Source organism: Silene latifolia, chromosome 11 (assembly GCF_048544455.1).
Source record: "Silene latifolia isolate original U9 population chromosome 11, ASM4854445v1, whole genome shotgun sequence".
NCBI classification, from domain to species: Eukaryota; Viridiplantae; Streptophyta; class Magnoliopsida; order Caryophyllales; family Caryophyllaceae; genus Silene; species Silene latifolia.
This window is the reverse complement of record NC_133536.1, coordinates 142,658,352-142,676,037: the sequence shown is the minus strand read 5'-3', so window position 1 is coordinate 142,676,037 and position 17,686 is coordinate 142,658,352. Positions and strand designations below refer to the sequence as shown.

Here is a 17,686-nt window from a genome sequence, read left to right as displayed (position 1 = left end):
AGAACGACGTCATCGTCATATTGTTGAGACTGGTCTTACCCTCCTCACTCACGCCTCTCTCCCTCTTATTTTCTGGCCTCACGCCTTCGCAACCGCTGTTTACCTTATAAATCGCATGCCCACTCCAAATCTCCACAAAATTTCTCCTTTCCACAAGCTCTTTAATTCCGTCCCTAATTATGCAAAGCTTCGGAATTTTGGTTGCTTGTGTTATCCTTGGCTTCGGCCTTATTCTGAACACAAACTGTCACCAAAGTCTCTCCCTTGTATTTTTATGGGCTATTCCCCCACTCAAAGTGCTTACCACTGTCTAAATCCCGTCACCAACCGTATCTATACCTCCCGTCATGTTCGCTTTGTTGAACACGATTTCCCATACTCTTGTCTTGTCTCCTCCTCGTCGAATACTTCTGTGTCTTCCTCTCAATGGTGTGAATTTAACATTCCCATCTTAACTCCCTCACCTTCCTCCACTGTATCCCCTTCCTCTACATCTCAGGAACAATCCCCTGAGCAGCCTTCCCCCACGACTCCTCTGGTTCCACCTTCTCCCACCCCCACGTCCTCCTCTGCTACTTCGTCTACTACACCTGTCCCTTCACCAATTACTCCCACCGTCACCACTACTCCTTCTCCTTCTCCTCCACCACCACCTCCTCCTCCACCCCCTCCTCTGCGCAATGTCACAACCCGTCTATCGAACAACATCCGTAAGCCAAATCCCAAATATGCCAAGGTTGCTACTCTTTCCAACTCCTTTACTCCCACCACTTTTCGTCAGGCCAATACTGACCCCCGCTGGCAAGCTGCCATGGCCGAGGAACACGCTGCTCTCCTCAAGAATAATACATGGCAACTTGTTCCCCCTTTTTCAAATTATAATGTCATCGGTTGTAAGTGGGTATATCGTATCAAATATAACCCCGACAACACAGTTCAAAAGTATAAAGCGCGGCTTGTTGCTAAGGGCTTTCATCAACAAGTTGGCATTGACTATTCTGACACATTCAGTCCGGTTGTTAAGCCGACAACCGTTCGTCTCCTTCTTACTCTCGCTGTTCATCATAATTGGCCCCTACGTCAATTAGACATTAATAATGCCTTTTTACAAAGTACCTTGAGTGAGACCGTCTACATGAGCCAACCTCCTGGCTTCGTCCATGCGGACTGCCCCACTCATGTGTGTCATCTAAATAAAGCCATCTATGGGCTAAAACAGGCCCCTCGGGCCTGGTATACGGAGCTCAAAGTCTTTCTCCTTTCCTATGGCTTTAAGCCTACTGTCTCGGACTCGTCTTTATTTGTCCTTACTCGTGGATCCTCTATTCTTTTTCTTATTGTCTATGTTGATGATATTATCATCACCGGCTCTTCCTCCTCTCTTCTTGATCAGTTTATTCAAGCAATCTCCTCTCGTTTCTCGCTCAAGGATTTAGGACCGCTCTCTTATTTTCTAGGTGTTGAGGTCACCCCTAATTCTCGTGGCTTGCTACTTACCCAAACCAAGTATATTCATGATCTCCTTACCCGTTTTTCCATGACTGATGCTAAACCTACGCCTACCCCTCTCGCCACTTACCCCCCCCCCCCTTACTGTCGGGTCTGGATCATCCATTTCTAACCCGAGTGAATATCGTGCCATCGTTGGTAGCTTGCAGTATTTGTCCCTTACACGTCCCGATATTGCCTTTTCTGTCAACCCTTTTGCTCAGTTTCTGCAGGACCCTCAAGAATCTCATTGGCTAGCTTTGAAGCGCCTGCTTCGTTATCTCAAAGGTACTATGACTCTCGGCTTACAACTTTATCGTGATTCTCCGCTTAGTCTTCATGCATTTTGTGATGCGGATTGGGCGGGTGACAAGGATAATTTTATTTCTACATCTGGTTATTTTGTTTTCCTTGGTCGGACTCCTATTTCATGGTCTTCAAAGAAACAAAAGGCTCTTGCTTGCTCATCGACAGAAGCTGAATTTCGCGCTATTGCTGCTACTACTGCGGAGTTGTTATGGCTTCGTAATCTTTTAACTGAAATTCGCTTTCCTCTTCGAGCCTCGCCGACTATTTTTTGTGACAATTTAAGTGCTACGAGCTATTCTGCTAACCCGACATTTCATTCTCGTATGAAGCACCTTGCTATAGCTTTTCATTTCGTCCGTGAGCATGTTCAAAATGGTTCTATTCGTGTAGCTCATGTCTCCAACCGTGATCAGCTCGCAGATGGTCTTACCAAACCTCTTGCCCGTGCTCCATTTCAGTCTCTTATTTCCAAGATTGGTCTTCTCGAAGGATCGTCCAACTTGCGGGAGCATGTTAATAATATTACTGTATCTTCATAATTATACTCCGTATCTTGTATATTCTATACTGTCTATGTCTTTCCTAATTCGTGTTTATTTGTATTTCCTTAGGTTGTTATATTCGTTTCTTGTATCTTAGGTTTTCCTAAATAGCATTGTTTGTATTTGTATAAATACCTTGATTATTCATCAATAATATTCAAGCTTTTCTAAACCTTACAGAAAGGAAGATGAGATCATTAGGCAGTGTAAGACTTGCTTTAAGCTTAATATTTACTTGCTTATTATTAGCCTTGGTAGCTGAAATTTACTACCTTCTATGGTGGAAAAGGAGAATCATTAGAAAAGAAATTATTGAAGTTGATTATACAAACTCCTGTAAAAACCAAGCATCCTCTTCCTCTGCTATAAATATTTCCACAATTACCCAACAAATCCATTTTCACCCCCAAAAACACCTCACATCTTGTGATGATGTTCAAAATGGTGGTAATTTTATAGGAGCAGAATTAATTACCGGGCCACCGAGGTTTCTCTTCACAATCAAAGAGGAAACAATTGAAGAAATGGAGTTATCAGAAGATGGAAAAATGACGAGTGAAAGAAAAAGGAATAGTTTAAATGATCTTATGAATAATAATACGGAGATTAATACTCCATATGCAACACCGTTATCATCTCCGCCATTTATGACACCTTGTTCAAGTACTCCAATGGAATCTTATTGTAGTAGTAATCATAGTGGAAGTCTTACTAGAGGGTATAATCCTTTGTATGAATCTTCGAATGGCGCCGAGTTTAATAAGATTGTCAAATCTTCTCCTCCTCCGAAGTTTAAGTTTCTAAGGAATGCTGAAGAGAAATTGGTTAAGAAAACAATGTTGTTAGAACAAGTGAAAAGAGACAAGGATTATCATCAAGGGGTAAATGGGTCTTTTATTACCATCATTGTTGCAAATAATAAAGAGAATGAAAAGACAAATCACCATTATCATTCTCCTCTATGCCCTTCATCATCTTCTAATTAATTAGTACTTCTTTTGGGCATGTAATTGTGTATCAAAATCATTCTTATTTTTTAACTTTACCAATTTTTTAGTTTTCTTAGTGTTATTTTCTACGAAATGTTTATGTCATTTTGAGTGGAGGATAAAAGAGTTACTCGTATACAATTAAAAGAGAAAATGTGTTTTTCGTATGATTTTCTTATTCATTTTTTTACCATTAGTTTAGTTTTTTCTACTTTGTTATATTGATGATTTGCTAACGTTGTGAATATTTGGTTTCGTAACACGGTTAGAATGAAGGCCTACACGGCTACAAGTACACTTAGCAAAAGCAACCCGACCTGAAAAGACTGAATCGAGATCCAGAGTGACCTGAACTACATTACTCAAATGTGACCCGAGACTTGAATTGACCCGACTCGACCCGAATATGACCCGAACTTTCTTGACCCGGAATTGACTCGACCTGAAAATGACCCGATCCGAAACCACTAAACCCGAAAATGGTCCGACAAAATATAACTCTAATTGAACCGAAAAGACTTGAAATTGCCATTTCTCTATTATTCATTGACCCGAAAATGACCCGCCCCGAAACAACCCGACCCGCTTGACCCGAAACAGACCCGACCAACAAACCCGAAACAGATCTGAAACCCAAACTAACCCTTCCCGACCCGTATTAACCCAAAATCAATAAAAAAACCCGAATTAACCTGACCTGAATTGACGCGTCCCGAACCCGACCGCTTCATAATGGTCAAGATAACGGGAGAGGAACTTCCCTCAGGTACAAGTGCCAATAGACTTACAAATAAGGATAATTTTTTTTAGGGCTTTTCTACATGGTGACCCCAAACTTTTTCAAATCACACATGGTAACCCTACAAAATAGAAAAAGTTTTTGATAACCCTGAACTTCCTTAATGTCAATTAGCGTGACCATTAACTCAAATTTCGTCTAAATGAGATGTTAAGTGTCCAAGGTGGCTAAATGACGTGGCTTATTTGGGCTGATGTGGCTCTTGACTAGGCTATATGAATATTACATATAGGAAATTAATATTTAAAAAAAAAAAAACCTTTTTTTGATCGAACCCTTCGGTTCCCCCACTTTCACTCTGTTCCTCACATTTTCCATTTCATCAGTAAAAAAAATTAGGGTTTCTGCCTCAAAATTTCTCCTGTTATCATCAAGAAGCAATAAACCCAAATTCCATCATTCATCATTTGCGATTTTAAAGGTAAGATGTTTCCTCTATCTTTTGGGTTTAATTTAATGTTATTGATGGTGTTTTTGTGTTTAATTATGCTTTAATTTAGCAAAGTTGCAATCTTTTAAGTTCAAATCTTAGATTATTTGCTATTTTAGGTCATATTATGTTATTGATGATGTTTTCTGAACTGAAACTTTGTAAATGTTGAATTTTGAGTGCAGTATGGAGAATATTGTCTTAAAACTACATTATAGGGCTAATTTTGTTGAAGTTTTAGTTGAAGATACTGATAGGATCTTGTTTATTGATTTTTATAACAACATGTCTGATGGGGTGGAAGCAGAAAAGATTAAATGGACTACAAACCCTTCATTGGCATATTCCTATAAAATGAGATCAGTGTGGTTAAGGGATGACACTGATCTTATGCAAATGCTCAATAGGTTAGAGGGGAAGAAAATAATTGATATATAGATTGGGTCTGAGGTTAAACCTTGTCATGTTCTTCTTATGGCAAGATAGGTTAGGTCTTATAAGAAAAAGGACAATGTTGATGAGGTTGAGGCAACTTTAGAGAATAAAAAACAGGGGACATCAAGGGAAAAAAATACCTTGTAAGAGAAGTGTGTTAAAGCCTATTCCTAAACCTGTCCCTAAACTTGTTCCTGAACCTGATAAATTTGAAGATCCTGTGTTTTTTGAACCTATTCAAACAATAGAAGATGATGAGTTGTGTATTCCATTATCCAATGCTACTGCTGTTATTTCACCAAGGAGAAGTGAAAGGTTGAATACAAGGCAAGTCAGTCAACCCACTTCACCTATTGTGGGATCTGTTCAACCCAATGAGCCTGCTTCACCTATTGTGACATCCCTAGCCACTACTACTAGGAGGACATCTCCCAGATTTAAACCACCTCCAACTGTTCAAGCTTCTTCATCTAAGGTTTCAAAGTTTAAAATTCCTAGAACAAAAGCTGTGAGGAAAGGGGTATATATCCCTAAAGATAATGAAACTCCTGTTGAGACTCAAGAGAGTAATTCAAGAGTGACAAGGGGTTATAGGTCAAGGGATTTGAGGACAATAGTGACTTGTGATTCTGATGCAGAAGATAGTGATGGGTCCTATAATCCATCTGTTGAGGATGAGCTTGATGATGAGTAGGGTTTGTCTGACCTTGAGAAAGAGGACAATGTTGTGATATCCACCTTGGAGTTCATTGATGACTATAATCCATATGAGGAAGAAGGATGGCTAGATGAGGAGGATGGAGGATACAATGCAAAACTGTTTAAAAATGGTGAGTTATATGAGAACAAGGTGTTTGGGGCAATTAGATTGAAACCTTGGCAAATATATTCATGGACAAGGACCATTTCAAGGATGTTTTAAGAGACTATTGTGTCCAAGAAGGGTTTAATTTGGTGGTGGTGAAAGCTGAATGTAATAGGTATACAGCAAATTATGCTACTGTAAACTGTGGATGGAGAATACATACAAGTGTTCTGAATGATGGACAAACATGGGCAATCAAGACAATAAAAAATCCTAAGCATGGGTGTGATGGTGTCAGAAACAACAATCCAATGGCAAATTGTAAATAGGTGGCAAAGAAATTAATGGAAGAGAGGGAGGAAAAGGAAGTTGCCATCAAATCAAAATGAAGATGGGTCAGATTTGCAGAAAAAAAAAGGGAGCATACTTTTTGAAGAAGCTATGATTTAATGATCAAAATGAAGAAACTAATTCAGTTATTGCAACATTTTGTTTCGTCATATTTGACTTGTTTTGCTGTTATGTATGGTCATTTATGACCTTGTAATATGATTACTCTCCCTTTTGATGCTAGGTTTAGACTTAAACTACAAAGACTACGTCAATTTGCACTTGAACTACAAGTTGTAACCCTTTTTTGTCATGAATCAGAAAATTAGAAGTGCAACAAATCTTTGCTTTCATTCCCAAATTTGCATTCCTTATTTCATTAAACCCAGAAAATTACAATTTAATGATGAAAGCTATTACAATAACCATAAACATAAAAGCAATCAACTTAAAATAAATCATCATTACATTTGCTAATTTAACTAAATGGTTCTTTAAGTTTTGAATATCTTCATTTCTCCCTTGAACAACACCACTTGAAACATTTTCATCCTCGAAATTGTTCTTCAAATATCCCCCATTGTTAAAAATCACATGATTGTTAGTTAACCAACTAACAAATATATTGAAATCTTCACATCTAAAATATGCTTTTCTAGGGTTGCTTGCAGACCTAGAGATTTCGATGACCGCATTTTTCCGACATCGATTGAAAGGTTGGTTAACAAACTCCATCCCTACTATTGGCTCGCTTTTCCAATTTGAGGAAGACATAAATTAGGTTGGTTTTATTAAAAGGAAGAAGAAGAAAATGGAGGAAAAAGAAAAGGGAAGAAGCAGGAAGAAGGAAGAAGCAGGAAGAAGAAGAAATGAAGGGCAAGTGAATAAATGACGAACAAAACTTATAAATAAAGGGGGATTAGGAGGGAAAATTTGAGGAGATTGGAGGGAAATGGTAAGTCAACAAAAAGTCAAGCAAATAAGAGCCACATCAGCCCAAATAAGCCACGTCATTAGCCACCTTGGACACTTAACGTCTCATTTACACGGAATTAGAGTTAATGGTCACGCTAATTGACATTAAGGGAGTTCGGGGTTACCAAAAACTTTTTCTATTTTGTAGGATTACCATGTATGATTTGAAAAAGTTCAGGATCACCATGTAGAAAAACCCCTTTTTTTAACTACAAAATTCATGATTTACTCGTACAATTTATCTGAGGTATTATAACATTCTCTGGCCATGGGGAATCTATGTAGCTTAATCAAGTACAAATGTACAATGTACAATATAACAACCTTCATAAATCAAGTGACTAGTGTGTAACTATACTCCCTTCGATCCAGATTAAAGGTAACATTTGGTTTTAGGTGGTCCTTAAGTCGATACTTTAACCGTATTTTTTTCATATATACGTGACTTTTTTGTACAAAAAATAATATTTTTTGAAAAACTTTTTAATAACAAATCTATATTTATAAGTTTTATTTAATTTTAGCGATATTTTTAGTCAAAATCAACCGAAAAATGAATGTTACCTTTGATCTGAATCAGAGGGAGTATATGTTATATTCACCTAGACCTAGAAAAATGGGTCAACGGGTCGGGTTTGGGTCGGGCCGATTCGGCCGGGTCAGTTTGGGTCTCTCATTGATTTCGGGTTAATTCGGGTCGGGACAGGTTATTTCGGGTTTTGGGTCTGTTTCAGGTCAAGCGGGTCGGGTTGTTTCGGATCGGGTCATTTTTGCGTCAATGAATAGAAAAATAGTCATTTCACGTCTTTTCGGATCAATTAGAGTTATATTTTGTCAGGTTATTTTTGGGTTTGGTGGTTTCAAATCGAGTCATTTTTTGGTCGGGTCAGTTACGGGTCAAGAAAGCTCGGGTCATATTCGGGTCGGGTCGGGTCAATTCGGGTTTTCGAGTCACATTCGAATGATGTAGATCAATTGAGTCGGGTTACTTTTGCCAGGTCTATATTCACCTACCAAATTGGAAACATTGATTAAAATTCTATCACAAATTGAGGCCAAAGTTATATACGAGTATATTTTTTCCTGTCATCAACTTGACACATAATTATACATCCTCTGTCTCGGTTATTTATTGTCCTATTTTATTTTGGGTGTCTCAGTCAATTGTTGTCCAGTTGTCGTTTCTATTTTAAAAATGAACTTAATGAGCAATTTGATCATTCACACTCAATTTGTTCCACTTATCATTTAGTAATTGGTCTATTCCTCTTTCCTTAGTCTTTATGCCAAAAACCAAATAATAACAATTAACCGGGACGAAAGGAATAACAATCAATTTTGTTACTCAGCTAGCATAAACTCACGGCAAGTTGATCACGAGTAATACACCGTACCGAGTACATAGACCGATAGACAAACGATTTGAAAAGCGGTATCAAAAATGAATAGTTATACTTTAGATCCCGTTCTTTTAAATTTAAAGTAATTTTTTAAGTTCAGTTTAAATTTTGTAGTAGTTTTTTAAGTTCAGTTCAAATTTTAAATGGTGTGTTTGGCAATAAATATTGTATTCTCAAATTCAGATTTGGACCAGCTTGCATGTTTGGCGAACCAATCCTGCCAAGTTTAAGTAAGACTAAAATAAACTCATTTGAATTCCATTCTCTAACCCCCAATTTCGAAATCTTTATTTCACTTTGCTAATTTAAAATGTGTTTGAGAAAAAATATTGTATCATAACCAAGTGCTCTTGGTCTAGTAGAGATCCGGGTACCCTCAAAACATCTGAAAGATGGACTGCGAGGTCCCGGGTTCGAATCTCCTTAGAGGAAGAGACTTGGCCACATGTCTTCCAGTGAGGGGTAACCCCGTGGATTGAGCAGCTTACATGGTACGTGTTGGTTAGCATGGTATTGGCGCGTGCCGGGGAGGATCCGACCTCCTCGTTATCAAAAAAAAAAATATATTGTATCATGGATACTGTTAGACTTTTAACTACAATCTATTAGATCAAATAAAAAAAATTAACATTTCAAAATTTTGCAAAATCTAAAAAAATATATTGTGAAAGGGATCAATTACAAAATAGCAGTACATTAAATATATATCTCAAATTTGACATATTTAGTAGCTTATTAATGAAATGATATATTTGCTTGAAAAAGTGATGAGCAGATTTTCAGACCAAAAGTCGTCAAAGCATAAAATACCGGTAAATTATACCATGCACCCAAGAGTATGGTGCATGGTACTCCCTTTTCTTAATTTTTTTCTTATTATAAATAAATTATAAATTTAATAAATTAGAAAATAATAAAAAATATATTATTATTCATAATTTTTATTCCTCTACAAATTGAGATCATATTTGATATATTTTGTTATTTGTTTTATTTTTCCTCACATATTCACATAACGTAATTAACATATTCATATCATATCACATAATTTTTTTTCCTTAAATTATTTTGTATTATGCGATTTTGGTATGAAATTAAACGTTCATGATTATTGTTCAATATATTTGAACAAATAAACTCATATTCGCTAAACTATAAATGTCATATTCACTAAAGTGAAAGTAAATATAATAGAACCATCGGATGAATATCACACCCCATAATACATATTCATCAAACTACGATGTCATATTCACTAAACTGAAAGTGAATATGATAGTGTCCTATTGTGAATATCGCACTTTAAAGCACATATTCATTAAACAATATTGTCAGATTCACTAAACTTAAAATGAATATAATAGTGTCATATCGTGAATGTAACACTACGTAACACTACGTAACACTTAAACTGAATATGACCGTCGTAACTTTTCTTAAAAATGGAAGTTAATTTTTGTTTTAAAATTTTAAAAGAAAAAAAAAAGCAAAAGAAGAAAAAAAGAAAAATAAAAGGAGGAAGTTGAGGATGAGTGGGGTGGGGTGGGCAGGGGGGAGTATGTAGTATCCTACACATGGGTGTAGGATATAAGAATTGTAAAATACCCGAAATGCGGGTCACCTAACTAGATAATGAGTGGACACAACCTATTAATATTTAGATACCGAATCATATACAATAAGATTATTAAGTAACTAGTATAGATTCCGCGCAAATACGCGGCTTTTTAGATAAGAATATTAAAAAATTTAATAATTATACTATTGATATTTAACTCCATTTGAAATTTAATTATAAATTTTACTATTAGTAATTTTGTATTAAGAGCTAGAAAAGAGTTTGTCCAACACTTTTACTCCGTATAAAATTGTCGATTTTACTAAAATTATTTTATTAACTATGTTTTAAGAAAACATTGTTTTTAATTATATCACTATATCCACTGAAGACACACTACTACAGAATTCATCAAGGACATCAGTGGATGGACATCGGATTTTTGAAAAAAACAGATGTAATAAGTTTGCACATCGGATTTTTATAAAAGTCTGATGTAATTATATTATATGGACATCGGTTGTTATTTTCAACCCATGTCCATTATAATGGACATCGGATTAAATTACAACCCATGTCCATATAATCCTCAATTTGGGCGCAAAATGAAAACAATTCCCCCGCCCCAAATTATTTTCACTAGCATACTGAGTCAATCTATTCACTACTACAATTTAAGGCAAAGAGAACGCTCCTTTAAGAACGGTTGATAGCGAAACCGGTCACTTTGTTATTTTTAGTTTGGCGGGCATATAAGATTCCAATAAAGAACGGTTGTTTGCGCAAACCGTTCTCGTACATTAACAAAGAGAACGGTTAGGTTTGACCAACCGCCTTAAAATATAAAAGAGACCGGTTATATATCCAGAAGCGTTCTCCTTGATTAAACAAAGAGCACGGTCCCTATCCTTACCGTTCTCTATTAAAACGGTTAGGTACCTAATTCTCTTTTATACACTATCTAATCTTTTATACACTATCTAATCATCCCAACACCCTATCCTCATGACTCATATCGTCATACACACTCATACCCTTTCCTCTCTTCCCTCTCACTCACTCCTACCTTCGCTCCGGCCAACAACACGCGGCAATGCCGACAACGTCGACCGCTCCACCGCAAGCAAGACATCCTTATCGCCCGTGAGCGTTTGGTTATATAATGTAAGAGTTTCCCCCAAATCTCAAATCTCAATTTTTGGTGAATAGGTTCCGATTAGTGAGTTATATAATGTATATTTGACTAATTATTATTGAGTATTTGATTATATCTGCCTAATTGTATGCTTTTTTGGATTTTTGTTTTGTTTATTAAAGTTGAATTGCAAAATTAGGCAAACCCTAATTTCGTATTCATATTTTTAACTTAGTTTTTCGGGTTTTCTCACCACCACCAGCTCCATTATACTCTACTATTGATATAAGAATTCTATTTGATGTGATTTTAGTTTTGAAGTAGAGTCTATATTGAATAAGCTCGCCGACCGCCAATATGTCATTTGTACTACTTCGTCCCTTAATTATAGGTATACTTTTATTTGGTTTGATTTTAGATTTTAGGGTTTATGGGTAATTACACTTATGCTTATCTAGTTGTAACTTGTAAGGATCTTTGAATGATGTTATTCTTTTTATTTAATGATAATTGTTATTGTCTTTGAAGTAATCACTTAAATTGTTCATGTTGTATTATAAGTTTTCGGAATTCTGATCTTAAACTTTCTGTGATGATGTTAGTGATAGTTGGAGATCGAGCATGAACTAGGTATGGCTGTTTTGACTTTTGAGTCAGGACACAACTCGAGCTTGAATGACTGAACTAATGCCTTACATTTGTACATCTTTTTGTCATACTTTTTGTATTATAAGAATTTAGTGTCTTTATGGTGATTTGTATGAATAATGGATTCTTTTATCCGTCAAATTTTCTGATTTATTGCTCATGACAGTAAGTTTTGTACCCTTATGTCAATCTCATTCCCTTCCACTTATTTATGAGCCTTCTAATGGATTTGTTCTCATTTCTTCTGGCTTACATAGCTGGCCGAGTAGCTGATAGACCAAAAAAGTACAGTAGCTATTTAGAGCAATGGTAGGCTAGAAAAGTGTGGTTTATTTTAGGAAATGAGCTTGCATATTCATTGATAGCAGTCATGTATTGTGCTTCATGTGTCACATTTATATTAGGTTTAGTTGGTAGTGGTAACTATGGTATGTTGTGGATGTTTTCATCTTCATGATAATAAGAGCCAAATGATGATGTTTATGTGTGTATGATTTTTTGGTGTACTATCAAAAATTACCCAAAACAATATCATTGCAGCTAGTGACTGTCCTGATCACACCTCTTTTCCTGCTTTTCTAAAATAACAGGTTGTTGGCTCTTTATCATGGCCACTCATTTCAAGATATAGAGTCTCTCTAAGAACTCAATCTCCAAGAACTGAGATTATAGATTCATTGTTCAAACCATTGGAGAATGGAGAAGACGATTGTAGCATGAGGTAACTAGTTAATGCATTGATATCATTGCCTGTACATCGCATTGTCTAGTCTGCATTTTGTTTTTGTTGGAGCTTAATCATACCCGAATCAGGTATATTCGGTTATACTGCGATGTTTTTAAAGAATTCTACCTTTTTATTCATTATGCTCCATTGCAGTGAAAACTGAAAAGGATACCCAAATGTCCAAATATACTCAGGTAAATGTCAGTATTGTTCCTGAAATTGGTAATATTTGGTCTCAATTTATAGCCCAAGTTCTTATTTGATTGAGTTGCTTTTAATTAGTTCATTCTGTTTTACCTCTTTGTATCTATATTTTCTGTTTTCAGGTCAAAAGAACAAGGGCACTCGCCTAAGTGATCTTCTAACACCGTACTGGTACACCTTGCGGCCATATCTTTTTTTGGTATTTACTCTTTTCAACTCACACTAATAATATTATTTTGCTATTTACACTTTTTTATTTCAGTTTTGTTTATCATACAATTTCGAGGGTTTTGATTTTCTTCTTGAGTGACAAATTGTATTTTGATTAATGCTTTTCCTCTAAATGTTGTTTTTCAGGTGCAATGTGAGCTGCTGGAGATGTTCTGAAGCAGACTTTGCACGAGCTTTTTTAAAATTAGTGAGTGACTGATACCCGTCGCTGTGAGTACCAAAGATAATATTTATAATCTCCTATTAAGACTAACCTAGGCTAGTGGTAACAGGGTCGAACCACAAGGAGGCAGTTGTAAACTTTAGTTGTTTTATGCTTAGTCTAAGGTAACTATTGTGGGGGGTTGATGTGAATTGGTCGACAGCTAATAACAATAAAAGGAAATTAAACTAAAAATACGAATTAAACAGATAAAAGAAGGGTACTAGGATGATCGGGTCATTATAGCTTCGGCGGCAGCAAACTAAGTCGGTCTGAAATAAACACAGGTAAGGCGGGAAATAAGAGGTCATCTCAGTCCACTCCTAACAAATAGCATCTCTCGATCTCGCTATAGGTCCCTAATATCACTAATACTGACTCTCGTCCTGAAAAGTGACTAATGGTCTAAACTATACCTATCTTTCGATCTTAGCACAGTTTAGTCGAATTAATTGACGGTCAAGCAACCTACCCTACCTTTCGGTCTAATGGGTCAGTCACGAAATAGGTATCTAACTGGTCGCATGCATTCGATTCGTTAAATACAAGTTTAAAAACAATTAAAACGAAAGATAACCTTACAAGGTCAGTCGATCGACCAACTATGTCAGTCGATCGACTGACACGCGGGTTCAGTCCGTGTTCAATCTAATGCCGCCTAGCCATAAATCGCCTACATCCTAGCACTAGCTATTTAGCTACTCATAGTGAATGTAAAAACAACGAATAAACTAATGACTAATACGGAATTCATATTTAAGATAAATAACAACGATGATGAAGCGATAATTGGCTTGGGAATGCTAACTATCAATTCTATACTAACAATAGAAGCGAAGCAATAAAAACGGAATTAGGCGAACAATTACCAAGATTCAAAGGAAAGTTTAAGAGCGAAGGCAGAAATCCAATGTTAGAATCGATAACCCCAAACCCTAACTCGTAATAAGCTAGAACTAAAAGCACTGTATTGTGATCGAAAACTTAGATGCAAAACTTGAAATTTATGTTACGTTATATAGCAATTAAGCGCAACAACTATTTCCTAAAACCTAAACTTCACGGGCCTTGAGTTTCTCAATCTTTTAATTCCGTCTGGAATTGAAATCTGGTCGATCGACTACTCAGGCTGGTCGATCGACTGCTCCTCAGCAACAGTAGCTTCTGGAACCCGATAGGTGGTCGATCGACTGATGTGGATGGTCGATCGACCGGATTAGCTGCTACATGACTTCTTTATTCTACGTGGACTTGTCTTTTGGGCCTTGGATCGCGCACCAAGCTCGTTCCTTAAGCAATTTCTTCACGTCATTTACAATGCGACTTACTCGGGACGGATTTGGCTTGATTTCCGTCGGATTCTTCACATTTCGCAACAAGGCACAAAATACTAAGTAGACGGAAATAGGGAGAAATGTAGCATAAACTAAACAAATGAGCTCGGAAATGCGTGTAAAAAGAGATGTAAAACATCATATAAATGACACGCATCAAATCTCCCCAAACCAAACCTTGCTTGTCCCCAAGCAAGAACTAGACTCGATCTAATGACCTAATGGAACGAGTTCAATCTCGAGCGAAATGCAAACCGTAGGGCCTAAACCAATTTAATGCACAACCAACAATCAATTAGTAATGTGAATCATGCAAACGAATTATAAAGTCGTTAAAAGGTCTTCTGAACCGATTGATTTGTAAAGACTTATCAAATGGACTCTCACGGGTCGCTCAAATCACTCAAATAAGCATAGGTGATATATTCGTAAGATAGAAAGAATTAATTTTGTAAAGACTCTCACCTAACTACGACCTATGAAAACACGCCAGCAATAAAATATGAAGATGACCTCTACGACCGTACATATGCATTCCAACCAACAAATGACCATTGACACATGCCGAGGTATATATATGGAATTGTGAGGTATGGGTAAGAAGAGGCAAAACATTTTATGGTGAAGTGGGGGTACAGGTGATCAAGCTAGTACCAAAACGGAACCAAGTGACAATATCCAACTTCTTGCTCAATAACGAACGAAACGGTGCTATAACGAGCACAAAACTCACAATCTCCAACTATCAAATCAATAAAACTCCCCACAAGATATAAATGGATCATGGGAGCAAATATCGCCAAAGGATAAGGATTAAATCATGCGAATTGATTTTTTTCTTTTTTTTTTTCTTTTTCTCGAACGTCGTCGATCGACCTAAAGGATCGGTCGATCGACTACTTTGAACAAGACAGAACTTTTCTTTCTTTTTCTCTTTTTTCGAATTATTTTTCCATTTTCTTTTTTTTTTCTTTTGTTTCTTTTCTTTCCTTCTTTTCATCTTCCCAACAATATCTCAAACATGAGCAAATGCTACCAAAAACGCGTAACAATCCCAAAAACTAGGCTACTAGCTTGACAAAGGCAGGCTATGTGTAGTATGTAGTAAATAGGACAAAAAGGATATTTTTGGCAGATGTGGAGCTTATGGGTAAAATGAGAAAAGGGAACCTCTACCACATGTGTCGACTAACCACAAACCGAATGCATACAGGTATTAAGCAGATCAAATTCATATTCATGCAAATTAAGGAAACATGTCTCATAAGGAGTAACTACTCACATTCCTAAATAAACTGGTCATAGATGACACCAGTTATAGGCTCTAAACCTCAGAAATATGATGTAGCTTGCCAATTATTAAAGTCAAGTCTCAAGTTCAGCAAGTAATTCAACGGAAACTCGTAGATATGCATATATGATTCTACTAATAACATGTCAATTAGCAAGGCTTAGGCAAAAACAGATGCAAATGCAATATCATCATTGAAATACTACCGTTCCGACTCGACCTATATGCTAAAATAAACGTGCAAATTTTATGGAAATTTTTGAAATTTTTCAATTTTTTTTTTTTTGATTTTTCTGTATATATATATGTGAAATGAAATAAACAATGCAAAACAAAAAGTAAACGTGAATGCAAACATATGATATGCGACGCAAAACCCTTCCCCAAACCAAATCGCACAATGTCCCCATTGTGCAAAATCATGTAATGAAAGCGAAGAGAAACGGGAATTTGCGAGAAAAAATAAATAAAACACAATGACATAAAGTAAAGACTTGGGAACACACAAGACTTTAAGCGCAGCAAAGGAAACCTCCCCAAACCAGCGTGAGCTAGGAGGTTTCAGTAGCCAGCAGTGCTACCGATAAGAGTACCTGAAAGACAAAAATTACCACGCGTAAGACCGAAGAAAACAATTTTGAACTTAAAAATTGTGCATAAATGAGACAAAAGAAGAAATATATAATGCGACGGAAATGAAGTGGAGTAGAAAAACTCCCTGAAGTCCGCATATCGACCAAACACAGCAGGGGAGAGGTCGTGAGCGAATATAGCAGCAGCAGTGGTCGATCGACCTAAAGAGGCGATCGATCGACCAATTGGTCGTGAAAAAGTAGTTTCTGTAACCCGCAACTCAGTCGATCGACCAAGGATGCCTGTCGATCGATCGAGAACATCTTGCCGCAGTGTTTTATTTCCTCGTAATTGCTCAATGATTTGAGCTAATAAGCTCTAAATACCTGCAAATGCACAATAGTACGCGCCCAAAATTGCGCAAAACCCAGAACGAAGTCTAAAGTACTTAAAATCCTAAGCAAAACAAAATAAAAGCGAAGTTATCGCGCACACAAAAGCAATAAAAAATAGTTCGAAAGCAATAAAATTTAAGTTTATAACGAATTTGATCAACTAGTAGTTGATCAAAAAGGACCATGGTATGGCCCACTTCGTTGGCTTTCGGCTACTAGAGGTAGCCCCAATGGTGCCCATCTTATCGTTGCACCCTTCTCAAAGATTGATCGGAGGATTGGTGATCGGCGTCGTCATCTCCCCAATCAAGGACTCCTCGGAATCATCGGAGTCCAAATCAGCCCATCTCACCTTGGCCGGCTCATCCTCTACTTCTTCATCAGTCCCATAGCTTAAGCGTCCTAGGCCTCCTCTTTGAATGATCGGCCGCTTTACCGGTGGCGCACTTGTAGTACTCCCTTCCCCAAACCAGCTCCGCATTATTTAAAACAACAGATTCTTCCTCCATCTTGCTCCCAATCCGGGGCGGAGGGGTTAATACAGCAGTAGTAATAGGCATGTCAGGAAGTACAAAGTACGATCTCTTTTCAGAGACCGTGTTACAAGTGACAGGCCACATGGGATCCTTTTTCTTAGGTGAGCAAAAACAATAGAGTGTTTTCCCACCTTGAAGGTCAAGGTACCTAGACCGACATCGATGACCGCACCAAAGCGGTGTGCAAAAATGGCCTTCCCAAAATGATGGGAATATGGTCATCCTCAGGCATGTCAAGGACAACAAAGTCGACAGGGAAGAAAAACTTCCCTATCTGGACGGGTATGTCCTCTAGGACTCCTATGGGCTCGACCGCAGATCGGTCACCATCCGAAGCTGTCATCTCGTAA

At 37.1% G+C, this 17,686-nt stretch overlaps 1 long non-coding RNA gene across 2 annotated transcripts; it reads left to right on the top strand.

Moving 5' to 3' along the window:
- The first annotated feature begins 11,203 nt into the window (after positions 1-11,203).
- On the top strand, positions 11,204-13,193 carry LOC141615106 (uncharacterized). 2 transcript variants are annotated; one of them, XR_012529626.1, is made up of 4 exons: positions 11,204-11,224; positions 12,434-12,764; positions 12,897-12,973; positions 13,132-13,193. It is a non-coding gene; the product is annotated as an uncharacterized LOC141615106 (long non-coding RNA). The 2 variants fall into 2 exon arrangements; XR_012529625.1 differs by lacking the exon at positions 11,204-11,224 and having other exon boundaries at positions 11,861-12,764.
- Positions 13,194-17,686: the final 4,493 nt, after the last annotated feature.